We start from the raw sequence: 22323 nt of genomic DNA on the forward strand, positions 1-22323 counted from the left end.
ACAGTATATTCTTTAAACATACAGTTTTTTTAATGTCACAAAGTTTTCTTGAACTGCGGTTTTTTAGCATTCGTTCTGTTCACTTGCTCTAATTTTTTCTTCATTGCTTTCTATTCATCTGTATGTTGGATATTCTCTGCCTATCCTTAATATGTCACTTCTCACAAATCCTTTCCATTTTTTTTTTGCCATTTTTCTTTAAAACAATTTTTTTAAGGTTTATTCATTTTTCAGAGACAGAGACAGAACATGAGGCAGGGAGGGGCAGAGAGAGAGGGAGACACAGAATCTGAAGCAGCCTCCAGCCTCTGAGCTGTCAGCACAGAGCCTGACATGAGGCTTGAACCCACAGACCGTGACATCATGACCTGAGCTGACGTCAGATGCCTAACCGACTGAGCCATGCAGGCACCCCTTGCCATTTCTTGTCTATCCTTTTCTTATTATTTTAAAAAGAGTTTTAATGTTTTATTCATTTTTTGAAACAGAGTGTGAGCCAGGGAGGGGCAGAGAGAGAGAGAGACACAGAATCTGAAGCAGGCTCCTCGCTGTCAATGCAGAGCCTGATGTGGGGCTCGAACTCACCAACTGTGAGATCATGACCTGCGTCATAGCTGGACACTTAACCAACTGAGCCACCTAGGTGCCCCTCTAGCCTTTAAAAAAAAAACACAAAGTTTATTTACTTATTTTGAGAAAGAATGAGTGGAGGAGGGACAGAATCCCAAGCAGGCTCCGTGCTGTCAGTGCAGAGCCTGACACGGGGCTTGATCTCACAAACCATGAGATCATGACCTGAGCCAAAATCAAGAGACAGATAGACACTTAACCAACTGAGCCACCCAGGCACCCTTCTTTTCTATTCTTAAAGGTTTCTTCTTTTCTTCCTTCAATTTTTCTTATGGCATTATTTATTTGGACTTGCGTTCCTTCTAGTTTAATTCATTTCTTGTTATTATTTTTCTTTTACTTCCAATTATTTGCAGAGTTATGTTACCTCACTTCTGAGTTTCTCTAATTCTGATTTTTGTTGTTCTTTCATTTGTTAAATCATTTTCTTAATGTCTTTTAACTTATTTAAAATAGGTTACAGTATTTGACTAGTCTTTCAAACATGCTTTCATTTTCTGTAGGTATTATTCAATTTTTATTTTTTTCTTATAATAGCATATTGCTCATTTTTATGTGAAATTTGCTTTCTTGAACTTTTTGAATGAGATTGGGTCAGCATAGATTTTCTAACTTCACAGAATTCCCTCCTCTGTTGTTTTTGTGTAGTGTTCAAAACTAAAGCAGTTTGCTTTCAGCAAGTGTTTGGGCTCCATTCTCTTCTGCCATAGACTTTCTTTTCCTTTCAACTATATTGCTCCTATTCTACTCATTTCTATTCCACCCCCGGCAACAGTTCCTTAATAATAAGACCCTATCCTAGAAAGAGGCCACAGAAATGTGGGTTTTAAGAGTTCATAAAAGCTGTACCACTCCAGCCTTTTTGGTTCTTATGGTGGATATTTTGCACTTACCTGTTTTTGGAATGAGCAAAATTCCTCCCAGTATCAGCCAGTGTTTGCAGCTTGGCCAGCTGTATTTTCCAATAAATATCTGTTGGCTAGTTTAGGGTTTTCCTCTTCTTGGGTCTTTCAGATACTGCCCCATTGTTTCTTTCTTTTACTTCCATCCCAAGAACTGATACCATAAAGGTCTTGTCTTACTTCATTTCTTTCACAATTGACAATGTTGACCAATTTTTTCTAAAGTCTCTCCTCCCTTACTATCCTGAAAGATCCTCTTTCAAGTTTCATCCTCTGTTTCTTGCTACTCAATATCAATCTCCTTTATGGATTCTTTTTCCTCCACTGTGTTCTTGTAATAGATGTTATAATAGATGTGTTACATCTATCCTCAGCTGCCTTATTGTGTATCTTGTCCCTGGTGATCTCACTCTTGCATAACTTCAACAATGAATGCTGATCAAGGCTATAATTACATCTTAGTCCTTTCTCCTGAATTTGAGACCCACTTTTCTAGCTACCTATTTCACCTTGCTATCCCACAGCCATCTGAAATCTAACATATTAAATGCCAAACTCATCACCTTTCTCCCACTCATGCCACTACAGTATTATTTGTTTTATTCTCTCCATGAAGGCGTCATTGTACATCTGGTTGTCCAGTTGCAAAAACCTCCAAGTCCTTATCTAGGCCTCGAGGTCTCCCTTACCAATCTCTTGCCAAGTTCTAAATACTCCACAACTGAAAAACTGTCAAATCTACTCTCTTACCCTCAACCTGAACCCCATCAGTGGGGTCCCTGTCTGTGTCTCTCCTGGATTGTAACAGCAGCCTCTTTTCTTCACAATCTTTCTAAATTGCAGATCTATGATATTGCAGTTCTTCATAGGCTCCCCTTAACTTTCAAAATAACATCCAGATTCTTCATATGGCACACAATTCCCATCTAGATCTTGTCTCTGCCTGCCTCTCCATTCATACTGAGTACAACCTACAGTTTCTCAGACATGGCAACTCTCACAATCCTGTGCTTTTGTGCATGCTGATCTCTCTGACTGGAGCCCCTTATCTTCTACCTCTTTAACTGGCTACTCCTCACTCAGGCTTTAGGAGCCAGTTGAGGCTTTTACCCTTCTACAGTCTTTCCTGGCATTCACTTTCTGTGTTCCCTTATTCCAACCATTCAAAGCCCACAGTAGAACATTCCTTCAGAGGACTTATTGCTATGTATTACAACTGTCTATTTACCTGTCTATCTTGCCCTCTGTGAGCTCCTCAAGGGTTAGGCTTTTGTCTTATCTGTTCCCCCAGTGCGCAGGGTAGATAAGAAAAATGTTCCTTAAATAAACAAGTTAATGTGAAGCATGATGTAGAGAACTCAACAGAAATAAGAATTTGCTTTTGAATCTGTATAGATTGAAAAAAATGTATCCCATTATTTGTTTTTAAAGAATGACCAATTCCTAAACATCCAATAATTCACACACTGGAACACAGGAAGTAGAAAATGTTACATTCACAAGATTTAAAAAATCTAATGTAACATTTTTGCTCCTATTAACATTCAGTGAAACAGTGGTAAGAAAAGTGTCCTTCATAAATAACCCCCTGTAAGCTTTTGTCTTTTAAGATCATAAAGACTTAAATAAACATTAACCACCCCCAAATGGCTCTCCTAATAGGTGTTGTAGGCAGTTTATCACAGATGAATGATTTGAGGATCCACCTTCCTAAAACATTCCTCCAATGACCTTGCCTATTTACCTTGAGATCTATACCGTCAGTATTGCTTCACTGGGTTTAGTCACCAAAGCAGTTAAGACTACTTCTCAAGGGCTGCTGTTACAATATAGCAACTACCAAGGAAATAAGGTTATGCTCTGAAAGGCGGCCACCTTCTCTAGTCTCTCCCTTTAACACAAACATATTTGTAAGATCCAGTAGGAAGGGCCTGTCAAAATTTTCCACAGGGGCATCTTAATCTCTGAGGGGTGAGAGCTCCTTCCACGGGCGATAAAGTGGTGATTGACTCAAGAGTAACTGGCCACAAGTAGGACAATTATTTATATCAAATTTTGTATCTCAGTCTTTAATATAGGCATGCTTATTTTTTAACACAAAATAATGTTTTTAATTACTTACCAGTTGAATTATCTATCTCATCACCAGACCTGCCCTTCTTTTCTCCCTCCAGAGCCCATCCCATTCTAAATTCCAGGAAGGTATGTTGTATTTATTCTAGGTGAAAAGAGGATATACAGATTTCACTACAAGGTGCAAGAGAAAATCATACTGGAAAGGACAGCACAGCTGGCATAAGAGTGGCAGTAGCAGGATTCCAAACATGTTAGACAACAGCACTTCATCTGGGAGAAACTTAAAAGCTTCACAAGGTAAGATATATTTTAATTTAAAACACTAAAAAGTAGTACCATCAATGAAAAGGAAATCTACTTCTAAGTGTACCAAAAAGGTTGTAGGGCAAATGAAGGAAATTTGCATTTGTTGAGATATAAACAGGAGTGTTCTATAAGAGGGGTATTAATTATTATGAATGACAAACTCTGCAAATACAAAATAGAACCCAAATCACTGGTTGCATAATTCAAAATTTACATGTTATAAAGTCAAGGCAACAGATTCAAGTCATGGCTTGTCAAATATTTACTTCACTAATATATAGCCATTGACCTTAGGCTGTAATCATATTCCAATTTATGAAATTGAGCCTGTAAAAAGTGAGAGGGCAAGTACTTAAAACATTTTAACTGTTTACTTCTCTATTTCCTCTACTAAACAGCCCTTATCTCTTGAGGACAGGGGTGGGATATAGAATTTCTATTCCTTTTGCTTAGCATACTTTTTTGCACAAAGCTTACTTTCAACAAACATTTGTAGAATGTATGTATATAAGTCTATCATTCATTCATTCATTCATTCAATCTCTATAAGACCTGGAAAATATCTTGGCACATCAGAAGAGGGAAAAGTGGTATCCAAAAAAGAAGACTGAAGATATTTATTATTTATATTAATATATTTCATAATAGTATCTACTGATATATCACATCTATCATACTGAAGTAAATTATATATTATATTAATGTATATACTTTAATAACATAGAACTGAAAGGAAGTTAACTTATGTAAAACTTTTTGAAAACACTTTTTAATGTTTATTTATTTTTGAGAGAGAGAGAGACAGAGTGCAAGCAGGGGAAGAGCAGAGAGAAAGGGAGGCACAGAATCCGAAGCAGGCTCCAGGCTCTGAGCTGTCAGCACAGAGCCCAACGCAGGGCTCGAACTCATGAACATTGAGATCATGACCTAAGTCGAAGTCGGATGCTCAACCGACTGAGCCACCCAGGCACCCCTTACATAAAACTTTAAAGGTGGTGTCTATCTGCAACAGCACCTACTAGGTAGCAGTAAACACATTCCAAGCTTAGAAAAGACATGGATTTTTTTTTATCATTGAAAAAAAAAAAAACATTTCAACTTACAGTGGGTTACAGAGTTACTATTTGGCTAAGGAAAGAAACATACATTAAAAGTAGACTTTAAAAAATATAAAAATTATTGCAAGAGGAATCAAGTTATTTGGAATGGTCTGAAAATTTGGTGAAATTAGCTTCCTAAAAGAAATAAACACCCAATCAATCTCCAACTTTCACAAAACCTATCTATACAAACGGACAAGCAGAAGTTACCTCCCATTATCCAGATCATAACACCAGACTTACAAAATCCTTAACCAACTTCTCTAAGCCTAATGGCAAATGTTCTGTTTTCCAGTTTGACCACAGGAAGGGCAACTTTCCAAGAGACCTATCTTCTCTTAGTAAGCATGCAGAATTAATAAAGTACTAGTGCCAACAAATAATTACCCACTACTAGCCTCCCTTTCCAGTCTCTGGATCCCAGTTGAGAATGAGGAGACAAGAAGGAAAAAACAACAAGCTTCTACTGCTTAGATAGGGGATATGTGGTGCTTAAAATACACATTACCATAGGAATATTGTTAGAAGCGGTAGTTTATTATGGTAAAAATTGTTCAATCAGCATAACAGCAAATAAGAATGGGCTGAATGTTTTTTGTGTGAGCTGATCCTTGAAGCTAATCACCAAGTATTAATACTGCTTATACACAGACATGTAAGCGGCAGTCCTAAATAACTGATATACAAACTAACTTCTGGAACAAACAGGAAACCTGTTAAGACACAGAAAAACTCATTTTAGAGATTAGTTTCACAGTGGTTTAACAATTCTTTTGGATGAGGAGCTTTAGAGTTGGTTTTACAAAATATCAGGGTTTCATAAAGTTTCAAAGAGAATTAGAAAGATTTAAAAGTTATTTACTGAACACTTGAAATGAGTCAGACTATAATGGTGCCAACTTTAGTGATAATGTAACAAGTCAGCTGATTATTTTAACATTAAGGGAGTAGGATAAGCGGCAACATTGTGTATTGAGTAACAACATGTGAACTGACTCTGAAAGAAAAAAAAATGTAACCCTTTACAGAATGTTTAAATCGGGTCCCCCTTATCACCTTTGTGCTGGACTATTCTGTCAAAGATAGGAATCTAAGGTATGAAAAACATTAGAAGAACAGTAAAATTGCAGAGTCTGGAAATCATAGCTACTGGTTTTCTTTTTTTCTGTGACATTTCTTTTTAATGTGATATCAATAGTTTCGAGGAAAGATGTGGAAGAGGAGTTTCAAACCAAAGTCACACAGATAGCTGTAATATCTCAAAATGGAAATTCCATTAAGACAGGGATTTTTGGCTATTGATTTTTGCCTCATCCCTTTGGCCCAGGATAGTGCTTGGGACTTAGCAGCTGCTCAGTATATACTTGTTGAATAAATCAACGAACAAAAAGTACAGTATCCCCCTATAAAGTTTAGAAATACTTAAAGTTTTAAAGATAAGTTTTGTTAATATAAAACAGTTTTGCTGTGAGAAAATATTTTATAAACATAGGATGTCCTTATAGATACAGATCAATTTTAATTGATCACAATTCTACCACTCAGAGATAAAAAGTCATTGTTAATATGATATACTTCTAGTTTTTTCTTATGCTTATTTTTACATAGTTGAAATTAAAAAAAATTGCTTAAAATAGTCTAGCTAGGCTTCATTGTACAAATGGGCATTTTACAGGGGCGCCTGGGTGGCTCAGTTGGTTAAGCGTCCGACTTCAGCTCAGGTCACTTCAGCTCAGGTCACGATCTCGCGGTCCGTGAGTTCAAGCCCCGCGTCGGGCTCTGGGCTGATGGCTCAGAGCCTGGAGCCTGCTTCTGATTCTGTGTCTCCCACTCTCTCTGCCCCTCCCCCGTTCATGCTCTGTCTCTGTCTCAAAAATAAATAAAACGTTAAAAAAATCTTTTTAAAAAAACAAATGGGCATTTTACATTGCATTTGTACATAATATTTTTAGTGTAAGTCTTTTCCGATGTTATTGAAAGCAAGAATCTTCTTTATTTAATACTTTTTAAATGTTTACTCAAACATTCTGAAACACTTGAAAACAATTTTTAGGGACAAATCAGTTTTATATAAGGTACTTGTACTAGATTATTCTCTAGCCATTGGTACTGAATTTGTGATCTAGAGGCTGAATGCAAGACTATCCTATAGGAAACATTAGTATTATGTATGCTGTTTTGAGAGGAGACAGGATATGTTTCTAGTTCATTCATTTGTGTAACCACTCAACAAATATTTATTATGGGTTTACTATGGGTTATAGAGTTTATAATCTAATGAAGGGAAGGGAGACCGACATTAACTGATCAACAATTTAAACTCACAATTGTGATAAGTTGTAAATGTCAGGAATAAGAGGTATATGGTCAGATGTCTCTATATAATAAAAGAAGTTGGCCTAGACATTTCGGTAGTGGTGTGTGTGTGTGTGTGTGTGTGTGTGTGTGTGTGTCAGAGAATTGGGAGCAGGTGGTGGGCTGGAAGTAATTTTATCTAACATTTATTGAGTAACTCACCAATGGTAATCAGGCCCTGTACTATGTTGTGTACTTTACACAGTGTATCTCATTTTCTCATTTAATAATCACAGTATCATATGAATCAGAGTGATTTGCCCCCATTTTACGGATAAAGAAATTGGGGCTCAGAGAGAAGTCAAATAAGTTATTTAGGATTATATTGCCAGTAAATAATGGCCTGGGAGGGTGAGCCAGACAATAAGCAGCAGGGTTTAAAGTCATATTATATGTCATATATTCCACTTTCCAGCATAATTGACATTTATACTGAAATGTAAAGGATTAGTAGATTAAGTTAATATAGCATGAGAGGTGGGGGTGGGGGAGAAGGGAAGAACATTCCTTGCAAACTGAGAGACATGAGTAAAGCTCTGAGATAGGAGGGACTACAGTGAATCAAAGAGGGAACAAAAACAGTTCAAAGCCAGTGAACTAAGCAGGAACACAGACTAAGGGGAAATATGGAGATGAGACGAAGAACAGACAGCACCTGGGCAATGAAAACCCTCATGGGCCACATCAAGGATGGTGACTTCAGTCCTAAATGTAATGAAAAGGCACAAGATGCTTTCACTGCTTTTATATGAAATTCAAAATTTTGAGGGGAAGAAAATTCACAAAGTTGGATTTAATGAAGGTACAGAAAGATGAATATTTGCTCATTTGGAAAATATTTCCTGGGACCTATTGTATCTGTATCAATAAGTCTGAATACTTCGGGAACAAAAGTGGTGGCTTTTAAATACCTTTTAAAATAAACTCAAAAAAATAAAAAATAAAAGAAATCAAATGAAGATAAATTAAAAAGAGGATTCTGTAAAGAGAGAGTACTAGAAAATGACTTTGGGCTAGGTTGCAACAGATGTAGCTGATATTTAATCAGTTGATATTTAATGCAGAGGCATATGGAGGCCCCAGGGATAAGCTAGAAGCAGAGAAAGTTGACAGCAATTTCACACATAGTAGTCCATGAATGATGATATCACAGAGTTATGAAAATGAAAACCGTAAACATACCATAGAGAGAGAATAAGCTGAAAAAAACTAGGCTATTCATCAGGCTTTGAGAGGTGAGGCCAGAGGGGAAGTCTCCAAGATATGGTCTTAAAATATCCTCCCTATAGGCCAACAATTCTAATACAACAAGATTGTATGTTGTGTAGAAACTGCTACTTCAATGGATTTGACCGCTGAGTAATCTTTTGTGATCTCTGTTAACATGCAGATGTTGCGATATGCATTTATGCATTCATTCCAATCCCATAGGTTCAGTATGTTTTCACTTCCATTTTTCTGAGTTATTATGAATTATGGCAATAAAAATGCATTTCATCTAGAAGGTATTTTTTATAAATGATAAAGCCATATTTATTTATTTATTTATTCATTCATCTGAATATACATGGCAGCTTCCTTTGATAATATTTACTTATTTTTTAACCTTTTCTATTTATTTATTTATTTTTAATTTATATCCAAGTTAGTTAGCGTAAGTGCAATAATGATTACAGGAGTAGAAGCCACTGATTCATCCCCTACATATAACACCCAGTGCTCATCCCAACAAGTATCCTCCTTAATGCCCATTGCCCATTTAGCCCACACACCCCCCATAACCCCTCCAGAAACCCTCTTTGTTCTCTATATTTAAGAGTCTCTTATGTTTTGTCCCCTTCCCTGTTTTTTTTTTTTTTTTTTAACGTTTATTTATTTTTGAGACAGAAAGAGACAGAGCATGAACGGGGGAGGAGCAGAGAGAGAGGGAGACACAGAATCGGAAGCAGGCTCCAGGCTCTGGGCCATCAGCCCAGAGCCCGACGCGGGGCTCGAACTCACGGACCGTGAGATCGTGACCTGAGCTGAAGTCGGACGCTTAACCGACTGAGCCACCCAGGCGCCCCTCCCCTTCCCTGTTTTTATATTACTTTTGTTTCCCTTCTCTTATGTTCATCTGTTTTGTATCTTAAATTCCACATATGAGTAAGTCATATAGCTGTCTTTCTCTAATTTCGCTTACCATAATACACTCTAGTTCCATCCCCGTTGTTGTAAATAGCAAGATTTCATTCTTTTCATTCACTAATATTCCATTGTATTTATATACCACATCTTCTTTATCCATTCATCCATCGATGGACATTTCCATACTTTGGCTCTTGTTGATAGCACTGCTATAAACATGGGGGTGCATGTGCCCCTTCAAAACAGCACACCTGTATCCTTCAGATAAATACCTAGGTAGTGTAATTGCTGGGTCGTAGGGTAGTTCTATTTCTAATTTTTGAGGAACCTCCATATTGTTTTCCAGAGTGGCTGCACCAGTTTGCATTCCCACCAGCAGAGCAAAAGGGTTCTCCTTTCTCTGCATCCTCACCAACATCTGTCATTGCCTGAGTTGTTAATTTTAGCCATTCCGTCAGGTGTGAGGTGATATCTCATTGTGGTTTTGATTTGTATTTCCCTGATGATGAGCAATGTTGGACATTTTTTCATGGTCTGTTAGTCATCTGGATGTCTTCTTTGGAGAAGTGTCTATTCATGTCTTTTGCCCATTTATTTACTGGATTGTTTTCTGGGTGTTGAGTTTGATAAGTTCTTTATAAATTTTGGATACTAACCCTTTATCTGATATGTCATTTGCAAATATCTTCTCCATCTTTGCCTTTTAGTTGTGCTGATTGTTACCTTTGCCTCGTGGAAACTTTTTATCTTGATAGATTTTTGCTTTAGTTTCCCTTGCCTCTGGAGACATGTTCAGTAAGAAGTTGCTGCGGCCGAGGTCAATGATCTTTTTGCCTGCTTTCTCCTTGAGGATTTTGATGGCTTCCTGTCTTACACTGGAGGTCTTTCATACATTTTGAGTTTATTTTTTGTGTATAAGATAAGAAAATGGTCCAGGTTCATTCTTCTGCATGTCGCTGTCCAGTTTTCTCAACACCATTTGCTGAAGAGACTGTCTTTATTCCATTGGATATTCTTTCCTGCTTTGTCAGAGATTCATTGGCCATATGTTTGTGGGTCCATCTCTGGGTGCTCTATTCTGTTCCATTGATCTCAGTGTCTGTTTTTGTGCCAGTACCATACAGTCTTGATGATTATAGCTTTGTAATATATCTTGAAGTCCAGAATTGTGATGCCTCCAGACTTGGTTTTCTTTTTCAGGATTGCTTTGGCTATTTGGGGTCTTTTCTGGTTCCATACAGATTTTAGGATGGTTTGTTCTAGCTCTGTGAAGGATGCTGGTGTTATTTTGATAGGGATTGCATTGAATATGTAGATTACTTTGGGTAGTGTTGACATTTTAACAATATTTGTTCTTCTGATCCATGAGCATGGAATATTTTTCATTTTTCTTTGTGTCTTCTTCAATTTCTTTCATAAGCTTTCTATAGTTTTCATTGTATAGATTTTTCACCTCTTTGGTTAGGTTATTCCTAGGTATTTCATGGATTTTCATGCAGTTGTAAATGGGATCAATTCCTTGATTTCTCTTTCTGCTGCTTCATTATTGTTGTATAGAAAGGCAACCAATTTCTGTGCATTGATTTTATATCCTGTGACTTTGCTGAATTCATGGATCAGTTCTAGCAGTTTTTTGGTGGAATCTTTTGTGTTTTTCAGATAGAATATCATGTTGTCTGCAAAGAGTGAAAGTCTGACTTCCTCCTTGCTGATTTGGATGCCTTTTGTATCTTTGTGTTGTCTGATGGCTGAAGCTAGGACTTCCAACACTATGTTGAATAACAGTGGTGAGAGTGGACATCCCCTGACCTTAGGGGGGAAAAGCTCTCAGTTTTTCCCCATGGAGGATGATATTAGCGGTGGGTCTTTCATATATGGCTTTTATGATCTTGAGGTATGATCCTTCTATCCCTACTTTCTTGAGGGTTTTTATCAAGCATTTTGTCAAATGCTTTCTCTGCATCTATTGAGAGGATCATGTGGTTCTTGCCCTTTCTTTTATTAACATGATGTATCATATTGATTGATTTGTGGATATTGAACCAGCCCTGCACCCCAGGTATAACTCGCACTTTATCATGGTGAATAATTCTTTTAATGTATTGTTGGATCCGGTTGGCTAGTATCTTGTTGAGGACTTTTGCATCCATGTTCATCAGGGAAATTGGTCTGTAGTTCTTTTTAGTGGGGTCTCTGTCTGGTTTTGGAATCAAGGTAATGCTGGCTTCATAGGAAGAGTTTGGAAGTTTTCTTTCCATTTCTATTTTTTGGAAAAGCATCAAAAGAATGGGTGTTAACTCTTCTTCAAATGTTTGGTAGAATTCCCCCCAAAAGCCATCAAGCTCTGGACTCTTGTTTTTTGGGAGATTTTTGATTACTAATTCAATTTCTTTACTGGTTATGGGTCTGTTCAAATTTTCTGTTTCTTCCTATTTCAGTTTTGATAGTTTATATGTTTCTAGGAAATTGTCCATTTCTTCCAGATTGCTCAACTTATTGGCATATAATTGCTCATAATATTCTCTTATTATTTTTTGTATTTCTGCAGCATTGGTTGTGATCTCCCCTCTTTCATTTTTGATTTTATTTATTTGGGTCCTTTCCTATTGCTTTTTGATCAAACTGGCTAAGGGGTGTATGAATTTTGTTAATTCTTTCAAAGAACCAGCTCCTGGTTTCACTGATCTGTTCTATTTCTTTTATTTTTTATTTTTATTTTTTAAATTTTGATAGCATTGATTTCTGCTCCAATCTTTATTATTTCCCATCTTCTTCTGGCTTTGGGTTTTATTTGCTGTTCTTTTTTCCAGCTCTTCACGGTGTAAGATTAGGTTGTGTATCTGAGCCCTTTCATCATTCTTTAGGAAGGCCTGGATTCCTATATACTTCCCTCTTATTACCACCTTTGCTGAATCCCAGAGGTTTTGGGCTGTTGTGTTATCATTTTCATCGGCTTCTATGTACTTTTTAATTTCCTCTTTAACTTCTTGCTAAACCCATTTATTCTTTAGTAGGATGTTCTTTAATCTCCAAGTATTTGTTGTCTTTCCAGATTTTTTTCCTGTGGTGGATTTTGAGTTTCACAATGTTGTGGTCTGAAAATACGCAGATCTTGATCTTTTCGTACTTGTTGAGGGTTGATTTGTGTCCCAATATGTGATCTATTCTGGAGAACGTTCCATGTGCACTCAAGAAGAATGTGTACTCCACTGCCTTAGGATGAAATGTTCTGAATATAACTGTTAAGTCCATCCAATCCACTGTGTCATTCAAAGCCATTGTTTCCTTGTTGATTTTTTGTTTAGATGATCTATCCGTTGCTGCTAAGTGGGGGTGTTGAAGTCCCCTACTATTATGGTGTTATTATCAATGAGTTTATGTTTGTGATTAATTGATTTATATATTTGGGTGCTTCCACGTTGGGAGCAGAATGTTAATAATTGTTAGATCTTCTTGGTGGATATATCCCTTAATTATGATAGAATGCCCTTCTTCATCTCTTGATACAGTCTTTATTTTAAAGTCTAGATTGTCTGATAGAAGTATGGCTAATCCAGCTTTCTTTTGTTGACCATTAGGATGACAGATGGTTCTCCATCCCCTTACTTTCAATCTGAAGGTGTCTTTAGATCTAAAGTGGGTCTCTTATAAACAGCATATAGATGGATCTTGTTTTCTTATCCATTCTGTTGCCCTGTATCTTTTGATTGGAGCGTTTAGTCCACTGACGTTTAGAGTGAGTACTGAAATATAAGAATTTATTGCCACTGTATTGCCTGTGGAGTTACAGTTTCTGGTGGTGTTCTCTGGTCCTTTCTAGTCTTTGTTGCTTTTGGTCTCTTTTTGTTTTGTTTCATCTTTTCTCCCCTCAGAGAGTCCCCCTTAAATTTTCTTGCAGGACTGGTTTCGTGGTCACAAACTCCTTTAATTTTTGTCTATCTGGGAAATTTTTATCTCTCCTTCTATTTTGAATGACAGCCTTGCTGGATAAAGAATTCTTGGCTGCATATTTTTCTGATTCGTCACGTTGAATATATTCTGCCACTCCTTTCTGGTCTGCCAAGTGTCTGTGGATAGGTCTGTTGTGAACCTGATCAGTCTTTCCTTATATGTTAAGGACTTTTTTCCCTTGCTGCTTTCATAATTCTTTCCTTAGCTGTGTATTTTGTAAATTTGACTATGATATGCCATGTTCATGGTCGGTTTTTGTTGAATCTAATGGGAATTCTCTGTGCTTCTTGGATTTTGATGTCTGTGTCTTTCCCCAGGTTAGGAAAGTTTTCTGCTATGATTTGCTCACATAAACCTTCTCCCCCTTTTTCTCTCTTCATCTTCTGGGAGTACTATGATTTGGATGTTATTCCTTTTTAATGAGTCACTGAGTTCTCTAATTCTTATATGCTATTTTGTCTTAGTTTCCCTTTTTCTGCTACATTATTCTCCAAAATTTTGTCTTCTATTTTAAAATCTAGATTATCTTCTGCTGATTCAGTTCTTTCCTTCATCCATCCTTGCTGCCGTGGCATTCATTCAAGTCTGCATCTGTTATAGCATTTTTAATTTTGCCCTAATTAGATTTTACTTCTTTTATCTCTGCAGAAAGGGATTCTATGTTTTTTTTCAACCCCAGCTAGTATTCTTATTATTGTGATTCTAAATTCTAGTTCAGACATCTTCCTTTTATCTGTGTTAAGTCCCTGGCTGTCATTTCTTTCTGTTCTTTCTTTGGGGTGAACTCCTTCATTTTGTCATTTTGGGGGAAGAAAAAGAATAAAATTAAAATTAAAAAATTAAAAACAACACAAATAAAATAAAGGAAGCTAGATCCTTGGTGTGTTTTGGTCTGGTGTTTGAAAGCAGCTTGATAGAATAGAGAAAATGGGAACGAAAAGGAAAAAAGTAAGAAAATGTGTAAAAAATTTTAAAAATGTACACAATAGAATAAACTGAAGACAGTAAAATAGAATTAAAAATTTACAAAAAAGTAAAAAATACAGTAAAAATTAAAAAAACAAAAGAAAAATAATTTTTTTCTTTCTGTATCCAAGAATAAGAAAAAAAGAAAAAAAATAGGTGGAAGAGTAAACAGTGAAATCCAAATGAAATTACATCCAATTTCCCTAGAAGTCTAACAATTATGAAGCACTTTATAGTCTATATACTAAGTAGGCGGAGAGACTTTTGGTGGACCTCTAGGGCCTGAGCGTGGTTGGTGCAATTGGATAGGGCTTGGTGTAATGGCTCCATTCTCCACTAGGTGGCATTGCTTAGCTTACTGGGATGGATCATTGTGGCACACAGGCATGTTTATGCGCATGCTGGGGAGGAGTGAAAATGTTATCACCCAGCTTCCCAGTCTCTGGCCCCAGAACTCTGCGCTCTCACCAACCAGCAATTAAGCACACCTTCTTTGTCTCCAGCTTCGATTGACTCCCCCCTTCTACACTGTCAGTGTCCAAGCTGTCAGCCTGCCAGGCGGCACCTCCCTCCTGAATTATATCTCATATGGAACTGTGCTTCCAAACTCCTTGCTTCTGAGAGCCCCTCAGCTTAGACCTGCTCTGACTCTCTAGGGGAGGTCTTGCCAGGCAATGCCTGGATGCTGGCTTGCCCCCAGGAACATTTGTGAAGTCTCACTGCTGCGGGGGTTCAGAGGTTGTGGCTGGGTGCCTGTTTGTCCCAGAAAAAGTTCGTGCAATCGTGTGGCAGATGTTCAGAGATTATGGCAAAACATAACACACAGCTGGTACCAGATTTCACTGCACCCTGGCATCTTTGTTCCAATACCAGCAAACATGGCTGTTCTCCAGGCCCACTGAAACCTGTGCCTGTAGGTAGGCTGTGAGGCCTCTGCCAAATGCCCTCCTCGCAGGGGAACCACTTTTCCCCATGTGGCCATGAACCCCTCAGATCTCACTGCCTGCTCCTGGGGATTCACCCTTCCCACCTTCCGACTCTGCTCTCCCCTGTTTATAGAGTCCTAATGGTATTGAAACCCTTTCTCCTTTCTCCCTTTCTTGTTCGGTCTCTTTGGGTGTTTCCACTCTTTCTCTCCAGCTACTTTTGGGGGAGTGCTTTTCCTGCACTCTTCCCCCTTTCTCTGTCCCCTCTCTGCAAAACCAGCTCCCTACCTTCCACAGCTTTTCTCTCCGCTGGTTCACCTCTATGTACCATGTACCTGCTGAGTTCTGTGGCTCAAGTTACACAGATTGTTGGGTTAATCCTCAGATCAATTTTCTAGGTATGCAAAATGGTTTGGTGCTGATCTAGCTGCAGTTCAGGGATGAAAGAAGCAGAGAACTTTCATGCTGCTCCGCCATCTTGGCCCCTCCCCTCTAAAAGGTATTTTCTAAAGCAACTGAATTCTACGATCAATCATCTATACAGTATAGTTACATCATATCTAATTTCTTTCAATTTTCAGTTTTCTTAAGTTACTTTCACTGAAATAAATTCTTTGCCCATATATCTTACAATAAAGACTCGATTCATCTGTCATGTTTTTGTCCATATCAAATTTTATCATTCATGTCAAATTATAGATTCTACCACTGTGAGTTTTCTTTTGTGGCCATTATTTATACCAAGTCTAATTTTCTCAAATGTGACAAGAACACTGCTTTTCTTTTGTTGGTAAACTTACTTTGTACAGTTTTAGTATTTTTCATCTTTATTTTGGGATTATCTCTTGTCCCAGTTTTCCCTTGTCAATTTTCCCATTTTTAATGTTACCAGCAAGATGTTTCTTTTCTTTTCTTTTCTCTTAGGTTTTTTTGGGGGGTTAGTATCCAAAACATACAAAGAACTTGCACAATACAACACCAAAATAAAAACAAACAAACAAACAAAAACAGAACCCACAAATAATCCAATTAAAAATGGGCAGAAGACCTGAACAGACATTTTTCCAAAGAAGACATGGAAAAGGCCAACAGACACGTGAAAAGAAGCTCAACATCACTCATTATTAGGGAAATGCAAATCAAAACCACAATGAGATATCACTTCACCCTGTCATAATGGCTAAAAACAAAAAGACAAGACATAACAAGTGTTGGTGAGGATGTGGAGAAAGAGGAACCTTTGTGCACTATTGGTGGGGATACCAATTGGTATAACCACTCTGGAAAACAGTATGACGTTTCCTCAAAAAATTAAAAATAGAATTACCATATGATCCAGTAATTCCACTACTGGGTATTTACCCAAAGAAAATGAAAACACTAATTTGAAAAAATACATGCAACCCTCTGTTTATTGAAGTATTATTTATAATGATAATAATGATAATAATGATAATAATGGAAGCAACCCATGTCTATTCACAGATAAATGGATAAAGAAGATGTGGTGTGTGTATGTATGTATCTATATTTATATATATGTATCTATATAATGAAATATTACTCAACCACAAAAAAGAATGAAATGCTGCCATTTGCAACAACATGGATGGAACTGGAGAGTATAATGCTAAGTGAAAGAAGTCAAATATTGTATGTAGAATTTAAGAAATAAACAAAAGAAAAAAGATACCAAAAAACCCCATAATAATAATACAGAGAACAAACTGGTGATCGCCAAAGAGGAAGTGGGTGGTGGTGGTGGGGAATGGGTGAAATAAAGGGTATCAAGAGCACATCTATCATGATAAGCACTGAGTAATGTATGGAATTGTTTGACCAATGGGTTGTATACCTGAAGCTAGTGTGCCACTGTGTTTAATTATACTTCAATAAAAAGTAAATACATTTAAAAAATAAAAATAAATAAAAATGTTTTAAATGTATTAACTACTGAAAAAATACATGGGAGAAAATATGGTTAGTCCAAATAACAATCTGGTTCTCAAAAATTTCATAATCATCAGAAAGGAAAAGATCACCAAGTGAAATTGTGCCTGGAAGAGATTATTTCAAATTTTCCAAAAATTTTGTAAGTTACTGCATGTGATATATAGTAGACCCTCAGTAAATGTTGGTTGTAGGGAAAATATATCTTTTTAGGTCTGGAAATATAGACATTGAGCATAGTTTCAAGTTTCTGAATTTTTATGGTCAGAATATTTTGTGCAAACAAATATAAAAGAATACAGAGAAAATAACCTAAAATTTCCTTATAATAAACTACATTATGATTTATAAATAAGTAAACTTCAGGTTTTTTCTGGTAGATAGCCACCGGTAAGAGCTTATCCTGAACAACTAGTGGAATCACTACATTTAAAACTTTAAAAAATTTTTTTCAGGGTCCTCTTACTCACACTTTTATTGATTAAATCTTCTAGAAAGTTATTGTTAACTCTAATAATAGGCAATACAGGCAAACTAAAAGTAGTTATAGTCATCAAATTCCCTGGTAGTGGTAGACAAAGGAAGGACCTTTTCAGGCCTGCCCTGAAAAACTCCATTTTTCACCCTCTTCTCCCCTGCCTGTCTCTACAACAGAAGCTGTAAAAGGTAAACACTTGATTTCCCAGCTTCCCTCTCAATTGAGAGGCCATACTACACAGCTCTGGCCAATGAGACACAAACAGGAGTGTATTAGCACTTTTTCCTTTCCTTCTTAATGACAGGAACATATTTGTGATGTGTATAAGGAACCTCCAAGATGGCTCTGGTGATCCTTGCCTGCTGTTAGTCAAACCTTTGTGAAGTCCTCTCCCAACTGCATCAGTGTGTGTGACCAATAGAATATGGAAAAAGTGATGATATCTCACCTCCAAGACTAGGTTATAAAAGACTAACAGCCCTCCACCCCCTGACCATTTGCCCTGGGAAAAGCCCACTGCCAGGTCATAAGCAGCCCTAAGAAGACATCCATGTGGTGAGGAACTGAGGTCCCCTGCCAATAGTCATGTGACTTAGCTTGGAAGCAGGTCTCTAGCTCACCCTAGCCTTCATTGGACTACAGTCCCAGTTGTTATCTTGAATGCAGCATCATGAGAGACCCTGAGCCAGAACCTCCCTGCTAAACTATTCTCAATTCTCAACCCTCAGAAAGCATGTAAGATAATAAATGTTCATTGTCTTAAGCTCATATGTTTTGGGGTAGTTTGTTATGCAGCAATAGATAACAAGGTGCTATGCCTTAAGGTATAACACCCATTTGGTGATCTCCAGGATAAGAACCACATTCTAAAGATGGTGGAGGTCATTATTGACATAGCTGAGCATCAGTTCTGGACTACCTACAGTAGGATTTCTCTTGTAATGGGAAACTTCTATCTTTTTAAGCCACGTAATCAAGTTTTCTGTTATTTGCAGCCAAACACATTCCTAACTGACATACTCAATTCCCAAAACCCAATTTCAGTTTCCAAAGAAACTGAAATTTCTTTTATTCAAAGATCTGCCTCTGCTCAGAAGTTCCTATTTCTCCTATCTTCTAGAACCCAGCTGTTCATTTCCTGCTACAGAAAAAATACCCAGGTTGTCCTGCAGGCATTCCTGGTATTGAAAGGCAAGGGCTAAGATGATCCCTTTCATTCAGCAAGCAATCACAATTCTTTTAGTAGAAAGCCTACTTCTTAAAAGAGGTTTCCCTTTGAGTATCCTTTTAAAAAATGCATTTGGCTATACGATGAAATACAAAAGAATTCAGGAATGGATTATGAACTGGATTATATGATCTACAGGAAAATGGGTTTCTCTTGATGATACTTTATCATATGGATTCTTGGAACATGTTTCAGCCAAAAAACAGAAACTGGCTGTCTCTACCCTGAATGAAATGCAGAAAAAGTAAGCTTCAGTTCCAAAAAAATGTCTCCTACAATCTTCATGCCCCCCCCTTAATTGCAAATCTCTCTCTAGATGCCAAAAGATGCCAGAACTGTAACACATAACAGAAGGAAAGTTTCATCTGGCATAGAAGTAAAAGTAATTTAGATCCAGTGACCTTGCTTTGTTTTTTCATTCCAAGTGTACAACTGCTCAGAGATAGAGGCAACACAGCCCCAGAAGAGGAAGAAAAATTACAGGAAATCCTGACCTACGTTTGTCCAAAATCATCAAACAATCTGGGTAACTGGTATTCACTCATATGATAGCTTTTAAGTTGTCAGCAATTCTTGGCAAATATAAGAATAGAAAGTAACTTTAGCAACTCTGAGCTCTAAAAGGCTTAGTTTTCTCATGGGTCTCTTGTCCTTAGTAAAAAGTAAAGGGGGGGGGTGGTGGAAAGGATCTATGAAAGGAAATTTAGTCAGAAAGTAAACCTTCTGCTCTAAGAGATAACATGATCCAAGATACCAGGCATATTATATTTGAGGAAACATTAAGATAGGGTTTTCCAAAAAAATTATGTAAACTTCAAATATATAAAATTTATAGATAATGACATCTTAACATTAAACCAACCCAAGGAAGCCATTTCTTAAAATTTAATTTTAGAAAAACTGCATTTTAACTTTGAGATATAAAAAACATTCTAGGGTCTTTGAAGGCAGCTGCAGCATACTCTTAAATTCTAATGGTAGCTTAGTCACAGTCAGGCAGGCACAAAATGATATTTTGCAGAAACGTGAGAGTTGCTGTTCCAATGATGAGGAGATTTACTTTTAAAGCGTATTCATTGCATATGTTCAGAACCAATATGACATGGATTGATAAATCTGGAACAGCAACTTGATTCTAAAACATAGCCACTTCCACAATAGCTACATATAAAAAAGCAGACCAGGCAGGCAAAATTTACAATACTATTCCCATCTCACAGAGACCCACACAGCACTCCTTATACTTAGAGAAGCTGTCATATTTATGCACAATTTTGCTTTTAATCTGTAGAATTTAGGATTAACTTCAGTTCTAATTTTTATCTCTCTTTCACTGCACCCATCGACCCTCCTAATAACTGACAATAACATATTGTTCTAAAATGTTACTTATGATAATATTCCTGAGACTTTTCTGTATTTGACTGTGTCTTCCATTCACAGGAAGACAGGCCTAGACTGTAACAATGAAAGTGAACTCCACCAGAGGCAAGACAATGTGAGTCAACCCAGGGACTTCCCCTTTGCTATACTGTGGTCCTCTTTGACCTACTTTGGTTCTTTACAAATCACTCCCTTCGTTCTCAGCCTGAAAGCACCAACACTAGGCCTCTGTTGAGCACTGTGCATTCATGAACAATAACAACACGCACATACATTTGTATTAAGAAGCATCGTGTAATCTGCAGAGAAAGCCACACCACTAAAGAAAACATTAACAAAGGATAATTTGTTGTTTTTCCTGAAATAGATTCTAGAACACTTAAAAGGGGACTTTTAAGAGAAGTATTATAAGAAATGCTGTAACAGCATTTTTGTTTATTTTTATTATTTATTTATTTTTTTAATGTTTATCTTTGAGAGAGAGAGACAGAAAGTCAGCAGGGAAGGGGCAGAGAGATAGGGAGACACAGAATCCGAAACAGGCTCCAGGCTCCAAGCTCCAGGCTCCAGCACAGAGCCTGATGTGGGCCTCAAACCCACAAGCCATGAGATCATGACCTGAGCCGAAGTCAGACATTTAACTGAGCCACCCAGACACCCCTGTAATAGCATTTTTAAACTAAAAGCTTCATATATGCATTCCCGATCCATATAGCCCACCTTTTGCCTAAAGAGTCTGTTTATAAAACTTTACAATTTCTAATTACGATGGGAGAGATCTAACCTGCCAAGTCATATGTCCAATGGGAGAAGATATTTACTGCCTTTTCTATGGACTACTTCAGTACTGTGGAGTTTTATAAAGATTCTAGAAAAGCGTCATGTGAAAATAAATAGCAATGACAGTAAACTGATCTCTTTTAAAGGGAAAATCCCTCAAAGGTAAAGATAATTCCTTCCCTCACTTACCTTTTTGGATCAGAAAAAGTAGGTCATTAATGACTAAAATGAGTACAGCATCTGTAAGATGCTCCATTCTATTTTACACAGAATAAATTAATATTTAAATTATGATTAAATGAAATCAGTACTGATGATGTCATTGAGCTATTAGTAAGCCTCCGAAAAATTTGTTACTGGCAGATAGCAATTTTTTCCCTAAGACAAGTGACCAAGAGTATTAGGACTAATCACAAGATTTCCCCTTCCTCTTTGTTAAATTTATGCCAAGTACCTTTCGATATCTCAAGGGGCAAGTATATACTCCTTGCTAACTTTCCCTCCTGATGTTTTCATCAGAATAGACTGCCTTCAAATCAAATCAATTTAAATCTTTAATTCAATAAATGTGTATAAGCCTTGATTTAATTTGTGATTAAAATTAACAGAAAGTTAACATTTTGTTTAAAAATGCATTCAACCCTTGGGAAATATTTTACCCATATTATTCATAACTCAGATGTATACCTGATTTTCAAATGTGCATAATCTAAAAGCAACAAGTTTTGGGGGAACCTAGGTGGCTCAGTAGGTTAAGGGTCTGACTCTGGACTTTGCTCAGGTCATGATCTCATAGTCATGAGATCAAGCACTGCATCGGGCTCAGCGTGGAGCTTGCTTGGGATTCATTCATTCTCTCTCTCTCTCTCTCTCTCTGCATCCCCCGCCTCATGTTCACTCTCTCTCAAAATAAATACATAAACTTAAAAAGAAAAGCAACAAGTTTTTTCTAAATTAAGGTTCCCTTAGGAAAACAGAACAGTGAACTAATACAGATACTTGTGAACCGCATCTGATTCCACAGATTGAACCTAAATAACAGAAAGGCATATTATATAAGGAAAAAGCAGACTTGGCCAAAAAAATTTTTTTCAACAAATTTAGTGAGCGTTGTAACTTTTTATCTATAACATGTAAAAGCGAAAAATTTTTAATTTTGAACTTT

At 37.1% G+C, this 22323-nt stretch overlaps 1 protein-coding gene and 1 long non-coding RNA gene across 3 annotated transcripts in view; one reads left to right on the forward strand and one right to left on the reverse strand.

The window, feature by feature from the left end:
* SESN1 (sestrin 1) overlaps positions 1-22323 on the reverse strand; it is a 113281-nt gene that overhangs the window by 60597 nt on the left and 30361 nt on the right. The window lies entirely within an intron of this gene.
* LOC122220253 overlaps positions 1-22323 on the forward strand; it is a 49699-nt gene that overhangs the window by 13139 nt on the left and 14237 nt on the right. Inside the window, exons 2-4 of the long non-coding RNA XR_006202753.1 lie at positions 3755-3905; positions 19421-19521; positions 20439-20493. This is a non-coding gene — a long non-coding RNA (uncharacterized LOC122220253). The remainder of the gene's footprint in view (positions 1-3754; positions 3906-19420; positions 19522-20438; positions 20494-22323) is intronic.

Source organism: Panthera leo, chromosome B2 (genome assembly GCF_018350215.1).
Source record: "Panthera leo isolate Ple1 chromosome B2, P.leo_Ple1_pat1.1, whole genome shotgun sequence".
Lineage (NCBI taxonomy): Eukaryota > Metazoa > Chordata > Mammalia > Carnivora > Felidae > Panthera > Panthera leo.